This window comes from Cupressus sempervirens, chromosome 4 (genome assembly GCF_028749045.1).
Source record: "Cupressus sempervirens isolate cs-2001-9-10 chromosome 4, ASM2874904v1, whole genome shotgun sequence".
Classification (NCBI taxonomy): Eukaryota; Viridiplantae; Streptophyta; class Pinopsida; order Cupressales; family Cupressaceae; genus Cupressus; species Cupressus sempervirens.
This window is the reverse complement of record NC_143121.1, coordinates 528020375-528042174: the sequence shown is the minus strand read 5'-3', so window position 1 is coordinate 528042174 and position 21800 is coordinate 528020375. Positions and strand designations below refer to the sequence as shown.

Genomic DNA, 21800 nt, shown 5'->3' with positions numbered 1-21800 from the left:
ATGTCGAGAGGGCTACTAACTGTTTTGACTATAGCCTTGGGAGCTATAGGAACTTCTAACTAAAATTGAGTAGATTGAGGTTCAATAGACTTCTTGTTGTTTATGTTTTTCTTTTGTTGAGAAGCAACATTTGATTGTGCATTTGTAACTAGAACCCGAGGAGCAACACCTAAAGTTGAAGCTTGATTTGGTGGAGGAGATGTAGCATCCTCAATGACTCTTCTTTTTCTTCTGGTATTATGAGCTATAGCATCATAGTTATCATGGTTGGCATGAAAATATTCTTTTGGTTGATGGTTCATAAAAGAACAATTTCCCTATTGTTGTGGATTAGAAACCTTAGTGGGTTGACTAGCACTATATTGTTGTCCTGCTGCTTGATCCTATGCGACTAATACTTGGGATGATTCTTCCTTATAACAATTGCAATACCCATAGGAGTAATTGCAAGAAGGACAAAAATTTTCCTCATAAGCAAGGTTATTCTGAGGAACTGATGCACTGCTCAGATTTGTACTTGTATTTGCAGTAGAGGCATTACCCATAGGTCTATTTTGGTTGTGTGGAGCATAACCCTAACCTTAATTTGGTGGCCTATATGAGGGAGGTTGAAAATGAGACTGGAAAGGCCTACTATTTTAGGCTTGTTGCCTCTCTAAGGCCACCACCTTGTTGCTCATCTTTTGCACCACTAAGAAGTTGTCTTCTAGCTTCTTTTCTTGATCTTGCAACTTCTCATCTATATTTTGCATTAGGGCCTGCATCATGACATTCAACTCTCTTAGCTCATTGGAGGATGTAGAGGCTATTGGGGTTATGGTAAGAGGCTGAGTAGGCATATCTAGGAAGAAAGACATTAGAGGCCTTGGAGCCAACTTCCCTCCTTGAATCGAAATATTTTTAGCTTTTATGGCAATTTCATATGTAGTTGGTAAAGTATCCCCTCATATGGCTTGAAAGGTAGTAGTAATATCACTATTGAAATCTCTTAGGTAATGTAGGAAAGCATTACCAAGGGAAGGTTTTAGTGCAATAGGTATTCTATCCCATGTCTTTTGGAATATGTAATTAAAATCTATCATACACTCATGGTGTGTTCTTTTAATGGCAGTTGGCTACTTTAGAAGTGATAGGTGATCACTTTTATCTTCAAAATGTTTGCATAATCTCTGTCCTAGTTCATCCCAGTTAGTAATAGAATTATATGGTAATCCCCTATACCATTGTAAGGCTTTTCCCTTTAGAGATGAAGCTAAAAGTCTAACAACAATATCATCTTTTGTAATACCATGTATATTATAGATATTTGAGATTTCTTGAATATGCTCTATAGGAGAAATAGAAGTTTCACTAGTAAAATCAAGTATACTCTTAAGAGCAAATATTGGGATATCATTTCTTTGGGCCAAGACGAGAGGACTGCTACCATTAAAGGTAGCAAATACTTGAGTTGTGGGGACGACCATGTGAAATAATGGTCTATTCAGATGAAAAGATGGTACCCTAGGTTGTGATCTATCAACATGGGAAGTAGAAAGAGATCTAGAAGGTGTATGCACTAGTCTTGAACTCCTAACTGGTGATAGATATAGTCTATTTATTTTTCTTCTAGGATTTGAAAATGAAAGTTTGGTAACTAAAAAGTACCTTTAGAAGATGCCCTTATTTGAGCCTTGGGCATGAATTAAAACAATACTAGTCTGAAACCAAAATATAGAGATTGGAGTCACCAAGTGCTTGAATGAGAGCCTCTTGAAGGCTTGAAATAATAAGACAACATTATTCCCTCAACACAAGTTTTGAAGTTCTTTCTTGACACCAGTGAACCAATAGACTTAAGAAATGCTTTAATATCTCTCCCACCTTGCATGCCAAAAACTATTGTCACAAAAGTTTGCACCCTTGCTTAAAATTTGACCTAAAGGCAACCTTGTGAAATATGGAAACAATCTCCAAGTTGTGGGACTTGAACAATAAGATTGAGTCTCTAGAGAAGGCCAAATTCCTTACTATCAAGGTGCACCTAACTACTTCTTGAGAGGAAAAACGAGAAGGAAATGCATTAAAATCAAACTACCTAATCTAATATAGAGGGGGGTGATACACCAAAATAGTATGTTCAATCTTATCTCTGCCTAGAAATGCACAGTTCATCAATATAATCTCAAAAAGCATTGATTCAATCCTTTCTTAACTCAACACCATATGAAGACTAGAGACCAATAAGATTCTATAAGGAAGGAACTTCACTCTATATCATTCATAGGCCAAATAGGTACAATCATATAGTTGAAGAATGGAGGCAATACATCAACATAAGGCAAGAAGATATTGCACAATATATTAATGGAGAAAGAGGTACAATAGAGAAATACATTCATTCAAAGGAAAAAGGAAATTATAGTAGCAAAGCATGCAATACAACTGCTATAGAATCAAAGAAAAGACCAACACTTAGAAGGGTTACAAAACTTGCTTTTTATAGCTCAAGCATAATTGAGAAAATTTATAATGAAAGCCAAAACTCAACTACTGCCATTAAGTTTGTAGAGAACAATCATTACCAATCCCAAAAAGATTTGATCAGGGTACACTTCCATATGCAGAAATTAGATCTTATGTGTGATTCTAGCCTTGAAGAGACAAAAACAACAGTCATAATTGCATGGCTAGATAAATGGATAACCCAAGGCAATGAAATGAATAAATCTACATTTAACAAGCATAAAGAACACCAAAAGGTCATTGCAAATGATCAAAGAATCAATTTGTGATTTAAGGAGTTGCTTAATACCGCGTTCATAAATGCCAAATCAACCAAGTTAGCAAGTCAACTAAATTTGACCATTCACCCTCGCTATGTGGCCCAATATGATTTAAACATTCTATCACCTTTCCCAACATTCTTTCTATTAGGATGACATGCTAACTACCTTTGTTCGTAGTTTTGTAATTTATTTTCTTATCTAGCTGCTTGGTCTTGCGAAACTGCAACCTCCCACTTTATGTTTTATCGTTGCTTTACAACCTAATATCTCCTCAGCTTACTAACTATTGAGATATTGTGATAACCATGAACTTGACTGTGACTGTTTGACCTTGACACACGTCGCATGCTCGCTTTCTTGCATTTGTTAAATTTTGTACATTTTTGAAAAGCGAGAATATGCAAACCATAGATCTACCGAGATCTGACGATTGCGATATATAATTGAAATCCTCTGGCATACTCATCATCCTTGACCAATCAGATGTTGCTAATTTGTCATTGATCTAACACATCCCTTTTGCGGCCTACATATTAAATCTGGTCCCATACGTCCATGTGGTGAGCACTCGCTTGCCCACTTTCGTTAAACCTTGAACACTTTTAAAATGTAGGAAAATGTCGATCACTGATCAAACAAGATCAGGTGGCTACCATGAAGCTAAAAACCTATTTTCATGTCAGTACCTCTAAACAATTAGAGCATGCCTTTATGCCAAATCATTTTGACACCTTTCTTTTGCGACCCATAGTTGTGTCAGGTCCCACCAAGTCTACATGTCATCACCTCATTTCCTTGCATTCGTTAAACTTTGATCACTTTCAAAATGCCAGAAAATGTCAACTACAGATCAAACAAGATCAAACAGCTTCATGAAAAATATCAATTCTTCATCAGACCTAGTACATACAACCAATAGAATCATGCCACCTAGGCCCTAGGTTGACTTACTTCCTTTCTTGTGGCCCATAAATAGGCGTAGACCCACTAGCTCCACATGGTAGTTGGTTGCTTGCTTTCTTTCGCTAAATCTCCTGCACCTTTGAAAAGCGAGGAAATGCCAATCATTGATCTAACAAGAGCCGATGGTTGAGGAATCTACATCGTTTGAAAACCAGAAAGGGGCCTGTAGGGGCATGTGTCAATTGCTCATATTCCCACTTTAGGTAAACTTTGTGCATTTCAAGAAAGTGGTAATATGCCAACCATAAATCTACCAAGATCTGACGATTGGGAGGAATAATTGTAGGTACCTTTTGACCTTCGAATCTAGAACTTGATGTTAGCACTTAACTGCTGCAAAGTCGTGTCAACTGTGAACCTGACTGCATTGCACAATCACGACGTACTTGATAGTTAAGTAACAAACCAAAGTGATAAAGTGATGAAAGGTTGTCGCATGATCGCAATTTGAAATTTTATTCGATATCAAAATTTATAAGACTTAGGGATATAAGGAGAAAATTCAAAGTTTTACATATCCCTATTAGACTTGCATGGCAATTAATGAATAATTCAAAGGATGTAGATGTAGACACTTAAAATTGTCCTAAACACTATATTAATTGATTTAATATTTCTTTTGACATTATAATTATTAATTAATTAATTAATTACATTTGTCATATTCTTTTACTTATTTAATTAAATTTATTTAGTTAAATAGGTTCGTTTCCCTAATGTATTTAAATTAATTTGAATACATCCCCTCTAATGTATTAAACTTATTGAATACATAGTGCTCCATAAATCCCCTTTTAAATAAATTCTAATTTATTTAATTCCCTCCACTTAATTAATTTCTTTAATCCTGTGATTAAGTTAAATCTTATTTAATTTAATCCTAATCCCATCCTAAAATCTAGTCTACATCCATCACTCTCATTCTTCTAAGCCTACCCACTACTTAATCCTACTTATTTATCAAGTAAACACCTTTTAGCTTCCAAGTGTTTGCTCACACATGTGAGAAGCTCATAATCCAATAAAGCTTCCACTTTATTTGCACCTCTTACACCTTTGTCCCCCCACTCCTCTCCCCAAGGTTGCTCACACATGTGTGAACACACCTTGAGCCTCTCAACCATAAAGGCTCCTTTTGACTTTTGCATTGCTTGTCCTTTAGCCCATGTGTCTCCCTTGTGGCACCTATGTGGATAGAACATAGATGCCACCTCCCCAAGGCCTCTCTCAAACCTATAAATAAAGCCCTTGTCCCAAGCATTTGACATCTCCCTCATTTGCATTGATATCATGCTAGTTTAGCTTTTGAGTTTTTAGATATTTTATGCTTAGAGCTAACCTTTGGTAGTTGTATTCATTAGTTAGATTTCTAGATTTTGCATTAGATTCATGGTAGTAAGATATTGTTAGGTTTCTTTCTCCATTAGATTCCATCCACATTCACATCCATGGAATCCTTTGAGGGTGGCTTGCTTATAGTCATTGCTTGAAGGCATTTCACATACATTTTAGTGTAGCTTCACATTTGCATACTTGCATTCATTGTATCAATCTGAAGGGATTCATTCATAGTTGTGTTTGGGGAGAGCACATCCACATCCCTCCAATCTAAAGCACACCAATAAGGCCTCTTATGGGTGCCCTTGTTGAGCTACTTTGAGGTTGCATGAGAACTTTTCATTTTGGTTGCATCAAGTTGTAAAAATCAAGTATAGATAGTTGTATTTCAATCTCATTTAAATGTTTGATATACATGTACAACTAACTTTTCTTGTTTATGCATGCTATTGATAGGTTAGGTTTTCTTGTATACAATAGACATGTTAGTCACCTTGGATTTTCATGAGATTTGGCAATATTGAAAAAAACAAGGTGGGGGGTGGTGGGGTAGCGGGCAAAATGGCTAACAAGAACCCTATGAATTCTATAAATGTATGCATGAGAAAAATGATAAAAATCTAAGCAAGATGTGCAAGACTAAACTAACAAAGATGAAGTATTATAATTCATCCTAGTTAATCTATGTTGTTTAATCTAGCATGCAAGAAATGCATAGCAAACTAAATGCTAGAAAGCCCTAAGATGCTCATAAAAATCACTATTAAAAATAGCAACATAGCAGTAGCACAAAGTTGGAATCCTTTGAAATGAGGAATATGTCCCCTTTTAGAGATTGTAGAAATGAATGAAAGGTTGAGATGGAGTAGTGAGCAATAGTGGAGATTTAATGTTTGGTGATCTCTGCACTCTTCATTTTGGAAGTTCCCCAAAAGTGTGCACTTAAGTGGCTTTTTATTTAGAAATTGATTTTGATGTGCACTTTAGAATATAGGATTTAATTTATTTAATTAAAAGCAACTTAAGATTAGGCGATGAAACTTTAGATATAACCAAATTAATGATTATTCAATGAGAAGATTAAAGATTTAATGATTAATTTAATTATGAAAATTTGATTTGATACATAATAGGGTCTAGTATTTAATTTAATTTGATTATTCTAGATTGGGGGCTTAAATTTTACTAGATAAAAAATAGGTGATTACAAGGAAGATAAGCAAGCAAACAATAGATCTAAGATGATATATTGTTGGTAATAATCTCACAAAAAATATTATGTGACAATGATCTTAGGATTTTTTTATGGTTTCAAAATAAACGTCTTCAAAATACAACAATATCTCACATAAATCATCATAAATCTATGCTAAGTTGGCTCACAAAAATAAATATGAGAGAGTTGACATAAAATTGAGAGCCTTGGGGTTTTTTTAATTAAAGGTAAAGCAAATCTTGAAGGGACCCCAAAAGCTGACAACACATTGTCTAATAGGATAATCACAACCAACCAACAACATAAATTTTACCTACAATGAAACAACAAAATACAAAACCAAACCATACATCAAAAATAACCAATCCCAACTACAACTTTTTTAGAGTCTGAATAGCTTTGAATTCTTTTTGATATAAGTTCTCATGGAGCTTAACGAAGCCCAATATATTAGTTTTCTCTATGCCAAAGTATTTCTTCGTAGTTCCTAGAGTATAAGTGCCCAAACTCACTAGTCACTTTTCCTCTCCTGCTAAAATTAAATTCTTAAGTCTACATCCATACATTGAATTCAAAAAGATAAATAAATGGTGTAAATATAATGATAAAGCAAACTAAGATGCTCTCTTTAAAAATCAAATCCTTCAGTCTACATCCCCACAAGAAATCTAAAAAGAAAAATAAAAGATTGTAAGATTATGATAATGACAACTAATATTTAAATCTATGTATAGAGAAATCTCCTTGAGTGAAGTGTACATCGACAAATCAAATCTAAGAAGAAAATTAAAAATGTCTAAAGACTATGATGATTTTATTGGAGACCAAAATCTATGACTACACAAACCCCTCAATAAAGTCTAAATCTACAAATCTAAATCAAGTAGAAAAGCAAAAAGTCCAAGAGTTATGATTATTCTTTAAGAAAAAAATGTCATAAATTCTAAATAAAATAATATAATCAACTAAGATTCAAATCTGTGTCTACACGGATCTCTAGTGAAGTTGTACATCCACTAATCAAAACTAAAAAGAAAAAGAAAACATCTAAAGGCTATGATGATTTAATGGGAGATTTAATTATCAACTAAGATTTAAACTTATGTCTACATGAATCTCTAGTGAAGTATACATCAACAAATCAAAATTAAGAAAACAAATAAAATATAGATTTAAATCTATGACTACACAACCCCCTCAATGAAGTATAAATCTACAAATCTACTTCTAGTAGAAAAGCAAACCAAGAGTTATAATTATCCTTAAAAGAAAAATAATCATAAATTCTCAATAAACAATACTATTATCAACTAAGATTTGGACCTATGTCTACATGAATCTCCAATGAAGTGTACATCCACAAATCAAAACTAAAACGAAAAATAAGATGTCTAAAGGCTATGTTGATTTTATGGAAGATTTAATTATCAACTTAGATTTAAACCAATGTCTACATGAATCTCTAGTGAAGCCTACATCCATAGATCAAAACTAAGAATAAAAATAAACATGTAAGGCTAGGATGATTTTATTGAAGACTTAAATCTATGACTACGCAAACCCCTCAATGGAGTATAATTATATCTACAAATCTAATTGAAGTAAAAAAGCAAAAAGTCCAAGAGTTATGATTATCCTTTAAGATTTTTTTTCATAAATTCTAACTAAAAAATAACATAATCAACTAAGATTCAAACCTTTGTCTACATGAATCTCTAGTGAAGTATACATTCACAACTTAAAACTAGAAAAAAAAAAAATGTTTAAAGACTATGATGATTTTATTCTAGATTTAATTATCAACTTAAGATTTAAACCTATGACTACATGACTCTTTAGTGAAGTGTACATCCACAAATCAAAACTAAGAAGAACAATAAAAAGTCTATAGACTATGATGATTTTATTGAAAATTTATGTATATATGACTATTAGTAAACCCTTCAATCAAGTCTAAATTCACAAATCTACTCCTAGTACAAAAACAAAAGTCCAAAAAATTATGATCATTTAATAATAGTTTTCCAAAATTTATCTCTCTACGACCACAAGAAAACCCTTCAATCAAGTCTAAATCGACAAATCTACTCCTAGTACAAAAACGAAAGTCCTAAAATTATGATTATCATTTAAGAATAGTTTTCCATAAATTGTATATAAAGTATTATCATCAAGCAAACTAACACTTTCATAAAAAGATACTTTAAGGAAAAATGGGCCCAAAACACGAAAAGTATTGAATTTCCACACTAACTCTGATGTACGTATGGGAAAGCCTCCATGTGCAAATATTCTCAGCAGCAGCTCAGGACACATGATGAACTGGATTACTGGTGCACATCTTTCGTGCAGGCAGAGTTCCTCCAATAGTTTCCTCTTCTTGATACCTAAATTGACCGACCTCCATTTCATAACCTTTTAAATCGAATATCTCGCATCTTCTCCTCAACCACATCACATTCTTTTTTGGATTCCGCCACTAGATGGACTCCACACTCTTTGCTTTACCATGAGAGTTACCTACTTTCTGCAGATGGGTTGTTTCTCCACCAGAAGAATCATTCATCTCATTCGCTTTTATCCGAGATTCACCGGCCCATCTCACTGCCATATATTTTATACACTCCTTTGCTTTTTTAGGGTCTCGGGAAATTATATAAATCTCCCCTGAAGTGATTCCTCAAATACCCCTTTTCCTTGGTTATGCTCCCATTCAAGCAATTGAAAGCACAATCATGGTGTTTGTTAATGTGGGTATGTCAGCCGGTAGTTGCAGCTGCGGCGTCATCAAGATTCACTCTGCAAGCAAACAGCTTAGATTCTGCAAAATGGGTTTATCTCTTTCTGTTTAATGAATGTTTAGTTTGTGTTTGGATTCGAACTGGGGTCGATTATTACTGTTTCTAGGGTTCTTTTTGGTTCGCTTTTTCCCTCCAAGGGTATTTTCACTTTTAAAATATGAGGTACTGAACTGATTCAACTAATGTTGTTTGAGGTGGAGTAGTTTGAGAAAATAAAATAGGTTTTCAGATTCTTGACATGTGTTTCTGGTTTTTGAATACCCAATTGCTTGAGCTTCAAGGAGAGAATCTTGATGATGCTGCATCGGCAATAAATGGCTAAAATAGAAAGTCTGGTGTGCTGTATACGAAGGATCTTTCTAAGGTGACCATTCCTTTGTAATTGCTAGCTTTTGAAAAATATTTTAGATTCTTAGGATCATTGAACATGTTTTAACTGTCGTTATGGGTTTTAGGTTCGAGCTTTTGTTGGTGCTTCAACAGTGGCGAAAGAAAAGTTTCCTACTGAGCTTTGTTGTTGCTGCAACAGTTGTTTCGGAGGCAAAAATCTTTGTTTCTGACCGTGATTTCTTGATGGCTTTTTTTTTCTACATTCTTAGTTGGATAGATTCTCTTAATTATGTTGTTAATCAATTTCAAAGATTGATTTGGCTTCATTGCTGCAGGATGAATTTTGAACAGTACTATTTTCCCAGATTTAAGTACGTGTTTTGGCCTTTCCATGAAGGACGGACCAGGGTCTTAGATATGTCCAAATCAACCATAGTTCGGTTCCTGTACATTTTTTCCAGCTGTACAACATGATGAACATATGCTATTTTTTGCAACAATGTTAAACTGTCTGCTATGATATAGAATATTTCTCTTGCAAGGTTAATGCTGTTCATGCAGATATATCATTTGGGCTTCTGAGCGTTTGCAGTCATCATTGGTTACTCAAGTTATTCGCTACCCACGTACTTTTTCTGACTGCAGGGATACAAGTTACCAGTATAAATGTTATTTTTAAGTCGACCATTTTGTTTCGGTCTTTATGAATTTTTTGTTTTGTTGCTTTCAGCCTTCAGGTGATTTCTTCTTTCATAGATGGTCATCAGACATGGTGGCCCATCAGCTGTTAGTGAGATTACTGGTTTGACGATAAGGTATGATAAATCTTCTATGCTTAAATTATAGTGCCATTGGCTGATTCTGACAATACGTGCAGACAGTTTTGAAAGTTTTACATCAGTATGATATTTTGTTAGTTGAACTTCTTTCGAAATTATATTCAAGTTGGGTTGATTTCACCCGAGTTTCTGATGGTATTTGCTTGTATGGATATAATTGTTCAAGAACTCAACAAGAACCATTTCTTGTTTTGCTGGTAAAATTTATAAAGGTTTTACATTTTTGTTTGTTGTTTTATTTGGATTCTAGGTTTTCTTGATCCTAAGACCGCGACCATCGACTTCCAATCCAGATTGAGTTTCCTGGTTACCCTTTGCTTGCTTGCTTAAGAAAATGGATTGGTCGAGGTCAGCCTATCTTAAGGATCTCACCTTGCTCATAATGGTGATAGAGAATCATGTATCTCAACCTAGGCAACATATGCTATAGGTATCTTTTTAAATGGGAAAAAATATGGGAAAATCTTGTCAATCATTGAGTCAATCCCACGTCTTTCAAAAGCTCTTCGAAAGAGTGAGAGAAGTTATATCTTATTTTATGTATGATGAGAGGATCACAGTTTTGAATCTTTCAAAAGCTCTTCGAAAGGGTGAGAGAAGTTATATCTTTTTATTATGATGAGAGGATCACAGTTTTGAAAATTTGGATGTTGATAGTTTAAAAAGGATTCAGGTTTGAGACTGGATAAAAAAATTCAGACTGGAAACAAAATGAAATGAAATGTGGTAAAAGGTTGTTCTTCGTGTTTCTTAAAATTTTGCTAATACTTCCTGAAAGCTTGGGAGTCCTTTCTAAAACCCATGAGTCCTTGACTTGGACTTGCTAGGCACTCGACTTATGAGTTTGTGGTGAGTTGACTCATTGAACCACATGTTTTGCGAGTCTTAATGAGTCTGTAGTCAATCCATTGAGCTTTCTAACTAGGATTACAACAACAAAGTGAAGAGTTTGCTTTTAAGTGGATTTCAAAATGAATTCATCGGTTACAAGCTTGTAAATAATATATAGAGGTTCATGCTTCGTAACATATTGATAGATCTATTAAAGCAGCAAACAAGCCTTGTTGTAATAGATCACCTTATCTAGCTAGTGTTTGAGCTTCTCAAATTGTCTAAGCTTGTAAACAGTATATAGAGGTTCATGTTTCATAACATATTGATAGATCTATCAATGAGATGAACAATCCATATTGTAATAGATCACCTTATCTAGCTAGTGTTTGGGCTTCTCAGATTGTTAATTAGGGAGTTTCTTCTCTAGTTTCTCTAGGAGAAAATGTTAGAAGGTCTTGTAGTCTTGTTTTATAGGGTGAAGAAAGTTGATTTTGAGTGGGACACATGCTAATACCATGACCCAACATTCTATCTAGGAAGCTATAAGTTGTTTGAAAGAATTACAAGAGGAAGATTTTTGTTAAAATAAACTATTGAGTTCTTATTAAGCTTGCCAATGACATAAGGTCACATGATTTCCATCCTCCATGAGTTTTTTCTTTCAAATTTCTGTGGTCTAATAGCCTTTAAAAGATATTACATCTTATGAGATTCTTACCAAATTCAATTTTCTTTATTTGCAAGAATAAAATATTACATATACTTTTGATGTTTTCATTCCTGTCAAATTATTATTCATACGACCTAGCTACTATTTCATAATGATCACAAGTAAGTTTGTAGCAATGATGGTATTTATGTCTCTTAGTGGAAATATGTTTGTAACATTAAGAACCTCTTTTTGGGGTTATCAACATATGTTCTTCGAATGATGGCATTAAAGCATCTAATATTTAGTTGGACAACAAGATTGTTATCAATTACTTCTGGGGTTGTGTAAGTTATTTTAACTCATGAGTGAGGTAACATCTATTGAACATGACAAAATCCCTATGCACTAGATAACTTGTGAATGGGAAGCTTGATATTACACACATAATAAATTGGTGCATTTTAATCACATTTGCAACCATTTTTATCCTAAATTCTCTTTGTACAGTGGATAATTCTTTGCCCTAGAGTGGAGAATGTTCTCAAGTTACTTGGAAAACCTATGCAATTAGATTAACCTGCTAAGTACTACTTTATTGTCTCTAATCCAACCTTTTTTGGAAATTACCCCTTTTTTGTATTGAATGGTAAGTTTTTACATCCAAGGTGGATATTTTAATCAACAAATTATTGTTGATTAATTAGCCCATTCTTGCCCAAATGCAACATAAACTCAAATCCGTGTCCTTTGTATGAGATTGGTTGAATTTAGTGGTGAGGGGTGATGTTGTGGATTGTACTCAATGTTTAAGGTGGATATTTTAATCAACAAATTGTTGTTGATTCATTAGTCCATTCTTGCTGAAATACAACATAAACTCAAAACCATGTCCTTTGCATGAGATTGGTTGAATTTAGTGGTGGGGGGTGATGTTGTTGATTGTACTCAATGTTTTTGCATCTATAGTTATCAACCATTGTTTTTTCTTTGTTTGTGTAGGGCCACCTATTGTGAACTTGGCTACACCTTTGTTGATCTAGAAGAGAATTTATTTTCACTTATTCTACAACCAGGATTAACTAGGATTCAAAATTATAAGTGAATTTTTTTGAGGGCCTCAACGTGAAGCTCACCTTCATTAGCTTAAATTTTAGGATACTGTTTGAGATGGATTTTTTAATCTTCATATGCTTGTGATGATCCTTCCAAGAAAATAAATTATATTAGAGATCATTAACTTATTATTGAGCTTCTTGACATCATCTAGGCCTTTGTCTACTGTTTCTAGTAGGGCTTCAAATATTTGGAGGCAAGAGAATGTCTTCAACAATGCATAAGTGTGGCCACTTAGTAGAAGGGGATACATTTGCCCCCAAGTCCCAAGTGTTCCGAGAAGGGGATGGTGTTTCCAGGTACCCAATGGTGCTACAAATTTTTCCACTTGACATAAGGAGTGTTAGGACATCTTGAGGGCCTTGAGATGCATCCCTTGAGTGTCTCAGGGGGTGCCCAAGTGTCCCTTGTGGTGACAACTTGTAGCACATGCTTAAAAATACACATTTTAAATTATTTATTTTGTTTTATTTAAACCCTAAGAGTATGTGGGGCCCATCTATGCCCTTCCATGCTTGCAAAACTCCTCCAAGATTCATTTGTATTCACATTTTCATATCTAATTATTTGCTATAGCAAGAACGAAAAGAGTGAAGAGCTAAGAAAATAGTGATTGGAAACTTCAATGATCATTGTCCAAAGGAACATCTGAACTAGTGTGATGGAAGATCATGAAGTGTTGTGGAACACAAGGCTAACAAATTTAAATATCTACATTTAACCATTTATCATACTTATATGGTAGCTAGTATAAATCATTATATACCCATTTAATTAATATATTAATGCTTGCTCATTTTTTATTCATATTTCTCTCACATATAATTTTATTCGTTTGCTAATCTAACTTCTAGCTTTGTATCTCTTTCTCATGCACATGCATCTTTTTCTTCATTTTGTGTCTTCTCTATATTATAAACATATTATTACATATAAGGATGTGTTCCTCTTTCTTGCTATGATCCTTTGGTTTTATTATAGGTTGATAATGAGTGACGAGTCTTCTTTATTATAAGATTAACATGGCTTATGCTTGGTAGTCTTGCAAATGGGATGATCTTTTAAGTTTTTAGCCTTTTGCATTGTTCTAAGTTTTCATCATTGGTCTCTATTAGGTTTCCCTTTTGGGATATCAACCTAGTAATAGAAGTGGTGGCTTTTCTTCATATGTGAATATAACTTCATTGTAGGTTATTGTAACCAATTGTAAATTAGGTTGATATTTAAGAGGTAGTTTTTATTCACCAACAAACAAAGCTCTAGGTCTAGATTGGGGTATCTTAATCTGGGAATTCTTTAACCTTTATGCAATAATGTTGGTCTAGATATCTTCCAAGTATTTTTGGAAGCTTATGATTGTTTTTCTTTCAAGGGTAGCATTATTAATGAGGAAAAATTAAATAATATAAAAATATTACATTGATGTATATTTGTGTTGCTGAATTATTTTTAACAAAATTATTAACAAAGACTTTGCTTTATATTTATGATATTTGATTCTTATCATTTGCTTTGAGAAAGTAAGATTTATCAAGAACATATATTTTTGGATAATACTATTGTTATTTTGATAAGGTATAGAGTGGGCTCATTGTTCTTATAAGCAAAGCCATTTGCATAAACAATAATATTATCAAAGCTTGTAATCATATTAAATATATGTCCATTTTAGTTTATGCTTCATGTTCCATGGTTTGGTCTTTTGCTTCTTTTGTTTTGTTTTAATTTGTTTGTTGATGCCTTCAATTATGTCACCATTAATATTAAATAATCCTCCTCTATCGACCTTCTAAAGTTTGTTTAACAAGGTTGATGTTTTTAAAATAATCCTCCTCTATTGACCTTCTAAAGTTTGTTTAACAAGGTTGATGTTTTTGCCTTTCTTGTGTACTTATTGTGAAGGATCTGGCTCTTTACTTGATAAAATTGTTTCTTGAATATATTTCAAAGGTTTCTTTTCCAATTCTAACAAACAACATATTAATAGCCAGCTTGTTGATGATTTATTTAGCTTTAAGATTTAAGGTACATCAACAATAAACCCAATGCTATTGTTGATCTATCCTACCCAAGCTTTCATACCAAAAACTTATTTGGTTATAAATGGATTGAGCATGGTGAAGATCATCAGGATTATTGGAATCCTTTCCAGTCATCTACTTCTCATTGACAAACTATTCTTGCTTGTATTGAGAAGAAATTGCATTGTTGGATGGAAATTTCATGTTTTCAAAAGGTGCTTATAACTATCCATATTTTTCACTTCTCATTAGGCTCATTTCTGGAGTAACTTGATAGGTTCTCGTTCAATTCATTTGGTTATCCTTCTTGTTCATTGTTTCTCGTTCGAACCATTCATGTACAGCTTTAGTATTATTATGGCCTTCTTCGTAAAAGCAATTTTACTACAGTGCTTTAGATTTGATTGTGTTTTAAGATTTTTATCATTAATGTTTCTAATATTATCCGATCTATCATCAAGATGAGAAGAACAAGAGATAAAAAATAAAGTGGTTCGAAACATTGATGGTAAAATTCTTAACACAATAAAATCCAAAAACAAATCACTCTCTTTAAACAATTTTACCATTACTTCATTAGTAATCATAATAGTTCCCAGTTCTATTGAGTGCATCTTTTCTATGGCTTTATCTTTGGAAGCAAGTTTTCTGTTACGCTATCTCTCCGCGTAGTTTTTCTTCCACTTGGGACAACTAGTAGTTCTGCATATTACTCGTCCTCAGTTGCATTTATATTAGTGGAATGCGTGTCCATCTATCTACAGTACAGCTTGCAAAACTAGCATGTAAGTCAACTCTTTAACGTTCCTTTTCTCTGACTTCTCCACAATTCTCAACTTGTGTTATTGAGTCCGTTTAAGGTGTTTGGATTGGGTTTAACAGTTTAGATTGCATTCAGCTTTCTGATGATGGCAGTGTAGAATATGATTTTGATACGCTTTTTGAGGATCAATTTTTCGAATCCTATTTTATAATATATTCTACTGTTCATGATTCAATTTGTTATCTAAATGAGTTAGAACTAAAGTCAAGGTTGTATAGATTACAATTCCAAACAACAAATTCTGACGGCTACTGTATTTGATAATCTACAGATAAGAATATGGTAAAATATTGAGCTGGTGCCTTTGCAGGTTAAATGTGCAACTTGTAAACATGTAAGAGATTTGTTAATAATTTCTAGGATGGATTATTTCTGTGTGAGCATGCTAAGCCAGCTTCTTTCTTTTGACGAGGTACATTATTTAATGATGTCAGCTGAGCAAACTTCTTGTTTTTTATTTGAACAATTCTCAAGGCTCTTTGTGGATGGCAGGAGTGACTTTTAATTTATTATGAGCCCTTATAATATAGATTCAAACTATTTACAATGGAATCCTTTTTAAGGATACATATTTTATATTTTAAGCATTTTGTCGGTATGAGAAAGTATGGATAATTAATTTCAATTTGTTTTATCACAGGAATCTTGATTTGATGTTTAATGGAGTTCAATTAAAATATATATGTAGAATAACATTTTTAAGTATATTAAAATTCTATTAAAAAATATATGGAAGAATTAAATTGTAAAAAATAGTAGGCAACAGCTTTCATTATATTTTTAAGTTATGAGTCTTGATTTCACAAACGATGATGTTAAATTATATGTATAGAATAACTTTTAAAAGTATATTGAAATTTTATTTAAAAAATTAAATTTTAACTTTAATGTAAGTCTTCAGTCTTGGGTTTCACAAATGATAATGCTAAATTATATGTGTAGAGTAACTTTTTAAAGTATATTGAAATTTTATTTAAAAAATCAAATTGTCAAAAATAGTAGCCAACTTGTGAGTCTTCAGTTCTGTAAATGATAATGATTAATCTTTACTTTGACTTATTATAGATCAAGAAAAAGAGAGAGTTCAAAATAGTTGTATTTAATGCCAATCTTGAGTCTTGGGTTTCACAAATGATAATGCTAAATTATATGTATAGAATAACTTTTAAAAGTATATTGAAATTTTATTTAAAAAATTAAATTATCAAAATACTAGCCAACTTGTGAGTTTTCAGTTCCACAAATGATAATGATTAATCTTTACTCTGACCTATTATAGATCAAGGAAAAAAGAGTTCAAAATAGTTGTATTAAAATTAGCTTTTTATGTTATATTCTCTTTTAATAATTATAGAATAAAATATCTCAATTGCATTAACTAAATATTATTAAATTTAATCTTCATCAACTATTTTTCTATTCTTAAGGAGTTTTTTTCTAAAAAGGTATTATAACACCTTCAAAGTCCTAACTATTAGTGCATTATATTCAATCAACAAGTATGAATGTTAAAATCAATAACTATTATCATATTCACTCTTAGAAGTCTTTTTCTCACATTGCATAGATAGTATGTCTTTATCTATATTACTCCATTTCCCTCCAAATTAATTCAATTAACTCCACTAAACATCTATTTTCTATTATATTTTCAATATCATATATGACTTAATGAGTTGTGTAAAAATTGACTTCTTATTCTTAAAATTTTCATTTAATCATATTAAAAAAAAATTTGATTGTGTCAACAACAAAAAATTATCTGAATTTTAGTTTCTTCAAATATTTTTGTTAGAAATTAGGAAAAAATAAGAAACCTTAAACAAACAATAATAAATATTTTTGATAAATATAACTACAAAATAAAAAATGAGAAAGTAGACATTAAATCAACTACATTCATTTAAACACTAACAGCCCATCCGTTACCTATACATATTAAATCTTTACCCTTACATTTCTATAGTTATTATCATTTAACATACACAAACCGGATACCTCTTTTATTTATTATTTATTATATTTGAAATCAATGAGCTCAAACCTTTTAGGATAGGTTTGCTTATGAAAATCATTTACAGATCGTACAGCAACTATTGCCTTGCATTGATCACCTATTTTCTGGTACGACATATTCAATGAATCGCATGTTGTGAACAGAAAATATTAATGATGTGTGTGGTTAATGGCCGCATGAAAGCTCGTTATTTTTTTGGGAAGCTGGTAAATTGCTCGTAATCACTTTTGATATTGACATCCTTTCATAGTATATATATTATCAAAAATATAAAAAATTATTACAAACTAGCATTTGCATTCCGAGGAGCAAGGGGTACATCGATAGTGACAAAAAGTGAGTCTATATAAAATAGTTTGCAAGACATATATTGTTTTTGGTATAATATAAAGGGAAATGTAAAACATGAAAAAAATATAAACAAAGTTAAATTGGAAGGTCACTTGAGAACAATCATTGAAATAGTGCCCATTTAATATCCGTGACACTAAGTGTGAATAGTGCAGTAAGGGATCTTAACTAGTTGATCATATTTGAAAGCTCACCATGGAAAAGATTCATACAAATTTACTACATTTAATCTTCTTTGACCAAAAACATATATAATTATGAAATTAGTGCTAAATAGAAAATCAAATTCATTATAAAGAAAAACATTTTATAGGAAAACATGAGAATTTATAGTAAATTTAAGATTTTAAAAGAGGACTACAAGCCATCCATAACCATTTACAATAGGGATCATCCAAATTCTTAATTAGTAAATGTCGACTAAGAATATATTAGGAATGCTTCATGGAATCTCTTTGATCAAAGTAATGCTTATTGGACATATGGCATAGAATAAATATGTAAAGTATTGCTCTACATGTGTCTACTAGCCAAACCAATTCGAGCCGAGATGACTGACTATAGTTAGTGGTTTGCTTGGTAGATCTTTTAAGCTTGTGTAGATGTATCTTCTATTTTCACTACAAAATTTCACACCATGGAATTATAGAGTGATTTAAGAGAATTCATATAGAAAAATCCTAAAGATAATCAAACACCCAATCAAAATATGATACCATTTTCAAAAAGCTATTTGACTCTAGATTTCAAAGTAGAAGATAATGTGAAAGATGGGTGTTCATTGATTTATTGTTGTTATGTTGTAGTATATTCTGTACTTTTGAAAATTTAATGTATATTAATCAAATGATTTAAAGTTGAATTATTTTTACAATGTGCAATAGTTCAATCACAATTATTACTAAATAGAAACAAGAATAAAATAGATTAAAATTCAAAAATTATGTTTAAAAAAATATTAAATGAAAAAATAAAATAGAATAAAATTTATTTAAAAGTATATATTTTAGTATGTTAATTTTTTATTTTGTAATATAATAAAAAATAAAAAATAAAGTACATATTATGTAAGAATAAGAACATTTTGAGAAAAGAAATAAATATCTAATACATATTATTTAACTATATAAATATTTCTATGTATATTTAAATATGATATTGTCATAATGTATTTAAGACATTTAAATTTTGTACATTTCTATTATATTTTTTCTTTAAGATTATAGTTACATGTCCATCATCATGTTTTATTGAGAGTCATGAATGTCAAAGATGTTGGCTGAATTGCTCTAATTTCCTCAAACATTTATTGGTCGTGCATGTCATACTGTGCAAAGAGTAATAATTTTTTGGGGCAAACGATACATGAAACTAGTAAATTGACCCCAATATACCATGCTGTTAGAAATCTGCCACAAATATTAACCACAAATGAATGCCTAACAAAGAATCCCTAAATAGTTATTTGGCATCAAGATGCCTAAGGTACACATTTTTTGTTCAGCTTCCATTTTTGTAAGGATTAAGGAAATTGTAAGGTGCGTGGAATTTGTTTATTGATTTTGCTATGGTTTATATGAAAAGCAAGATATGCTAAAAATTAAGTGATTCGCCTGATATGAATAAATTATCTATGAAGATTTAGAGTTGTTTGAAAGATTTAAATTTGTTTTTATTATTTTTGTTTATAAAGCATGGGTGAGACATGGAGCATGAGGACAAAGATGCATTCATGATATGGTATTTCAAAGAGGAATATGATGACGGTAGTGCATTTGAGACCAATTTGAATACTAGCTGAATACTACACCCAACCAAACTTATAGATTAAAATTTTAAGAGCCCTCCATTTTATTGTAGTAACTTACTTTGAGATCTAAAACTAAACACACGTTCGAATCTCAAGAGCTCTAGTTATTATATATTATATATCCTTATTTTTTATCATTAGTATTATACCCTTATCCTATTCTTCATCTTATCTCTTCCTAATGAAGAGTAATATTTATATTTTAATATTGATCATTCTTATGTTTCTTTCCTATTTGACAAAAAAACTCAAAACTGCAGTCGAAAACAACTAGGATCTAAAGTCTTATGCTTCGCATAGAGATTTTTTAGGATTTCAAAGTCCATAATATTCCAAGAGTGTGAACTTGTTTGAGGATATCAAGTAAACTTTGTGCATTGAAAACTTCTGTAATTAATAATGAGCTATTATTGCTACTGGCAGAAGAAGAAGACAGATGCTGCTCATCTGCCAAAGCATCCAGACCCTCCTCCACCACCAACAACAGATGATCCATCAGTTCAAATTGGAAAACAATCATCTTCATCCTCACATCCTTCGCTTGAAGGTGGAACATCCTCAACCTCGCCAACATTGGCAGAAGTCTTCAAGAGCTTTGCAGATACAAACATTGATAAGGTAGACGATTTCATCAACACCATTCAACAACAACTGGTAATTGGTTGTAAACTTCATTTCCTTTTTCTTCAAACAATCTTAACTATGACAGATCTTTATTGCTTATTTATTACCTTTTATTTATTCTCTTGACATAATGCACAGAACACTCCAAGCACAAGTTCCTCTAATATAGATAAGCTGTCTAACTGGGCTCCCTTTCTTCAGAGCAGGGCTACATTTCTTAAATTTGCTAGCGATCGTACAGGAAAAACTGACATTGAGGTAAAGTTATCTGATAATATAATGTGTACTTTCTCACTATGCTTTTAGTAAAACATATCTTCTACTTATTATTGTTTTACAACGCAATTTTCCTAGTATAGAACAAGTCTCAAAAAATGCAGGAGATTTACTTCAGCATATTGGGCAGTTGTAGGAATTTCTATTGTGGGCAACTGATGTATGTATTCAAAGTCCTATTTTAATATTTTAATATTGATCATTCTTATGTATCCCATCATTATTCATTCAACATATTCCATTAGCTAAGGATTTTTTCCACTACATTTCTATCCTTCCGCTAATACTTACAAATATTGACAACCTGTCTGACACTAAAACATGTTCTCGTAAACTAGTTTTGGTTAAAGGTTTTTTAATTTGCCAAATCTGCTAAGATATGATTCAAAATAAGATTTGATTCTCTCTATCAAAATTGGATTTGATTTGGGTTTTTTCATGTTTTAATAATTTTGTTAGTGTCTTTCTTCTTCCAGCCATGGTTATGTTTAAATACAGATTGGTATTGGGTTCTAAAAAATGTGTAAATGTAAGATCCATGCACTTTTTCATGGATATGAAAGATAAAATATTATCAAATAGCCAAGAGTGTAAAATATTCGATGTATCTAAGGAAAGGTGAAAATATAAGAATATGCTAAGGAATGTATCTAAAATTATTTTGTGCAAAAACTGACACTCGACATGTTAGATTGCTAAGAGGTAAGAATAATCCTAATTGAAGTTCAAAGTTTTGCATGAAACTCAAATATAATTTACATGAGTCATCTTGCAGTACTCACAACTTAAATAAATTTGAGCCAGTGCACCATATAACTACCTAACACCTATGAAAATTATCAATGTGTATATTCTTATGATAGAACTAGGTAGAAGCTGCTGAAATGAATTACTCACTACAGTGGTACACATGAGCTTGAATCAAGCTTCTTCAAAGAGCGTCTTTCTCCATCTCCAGTATGATGAAAGAAGTCACATCAAAAGAGGAGGAATATCCAGACTCTATATTGCCTCGACATAATGC

General features: G+C 32.0%; 1 long non-coding RNA gene across 4 annotated transcripts; it reads left to right on the top strand.

Annotated features, from left to right (window-relative positions):
• The first annotated feature begins 8971 nt into the window (after positions 1–8971).
• LOC149562255 (uncharacterized) lies at positions 8972–20831 on the top strand. 4 transcript variants are annotated; one of them, XR_016363907.1, is made up of 6 exons: positions 8972–9450; positions 9542–9626; positions 9752–10042; positions 10147–10231; positions 20300–20530; positions 20639–20831. It is a non-coding gene; the product is annotated as an uncharacterized LOC149562255 (long non-coding RNA). The 4 variants fall into 4 exon arrangements; XR_016363906.1 differs by having other exon boundaries at positions 9752–10231; XR_016363905.1 differs by having other exon boundaries at positions 9542–10042.
• Positions 20832–21800: the final 969 nt, after the last annotated feature.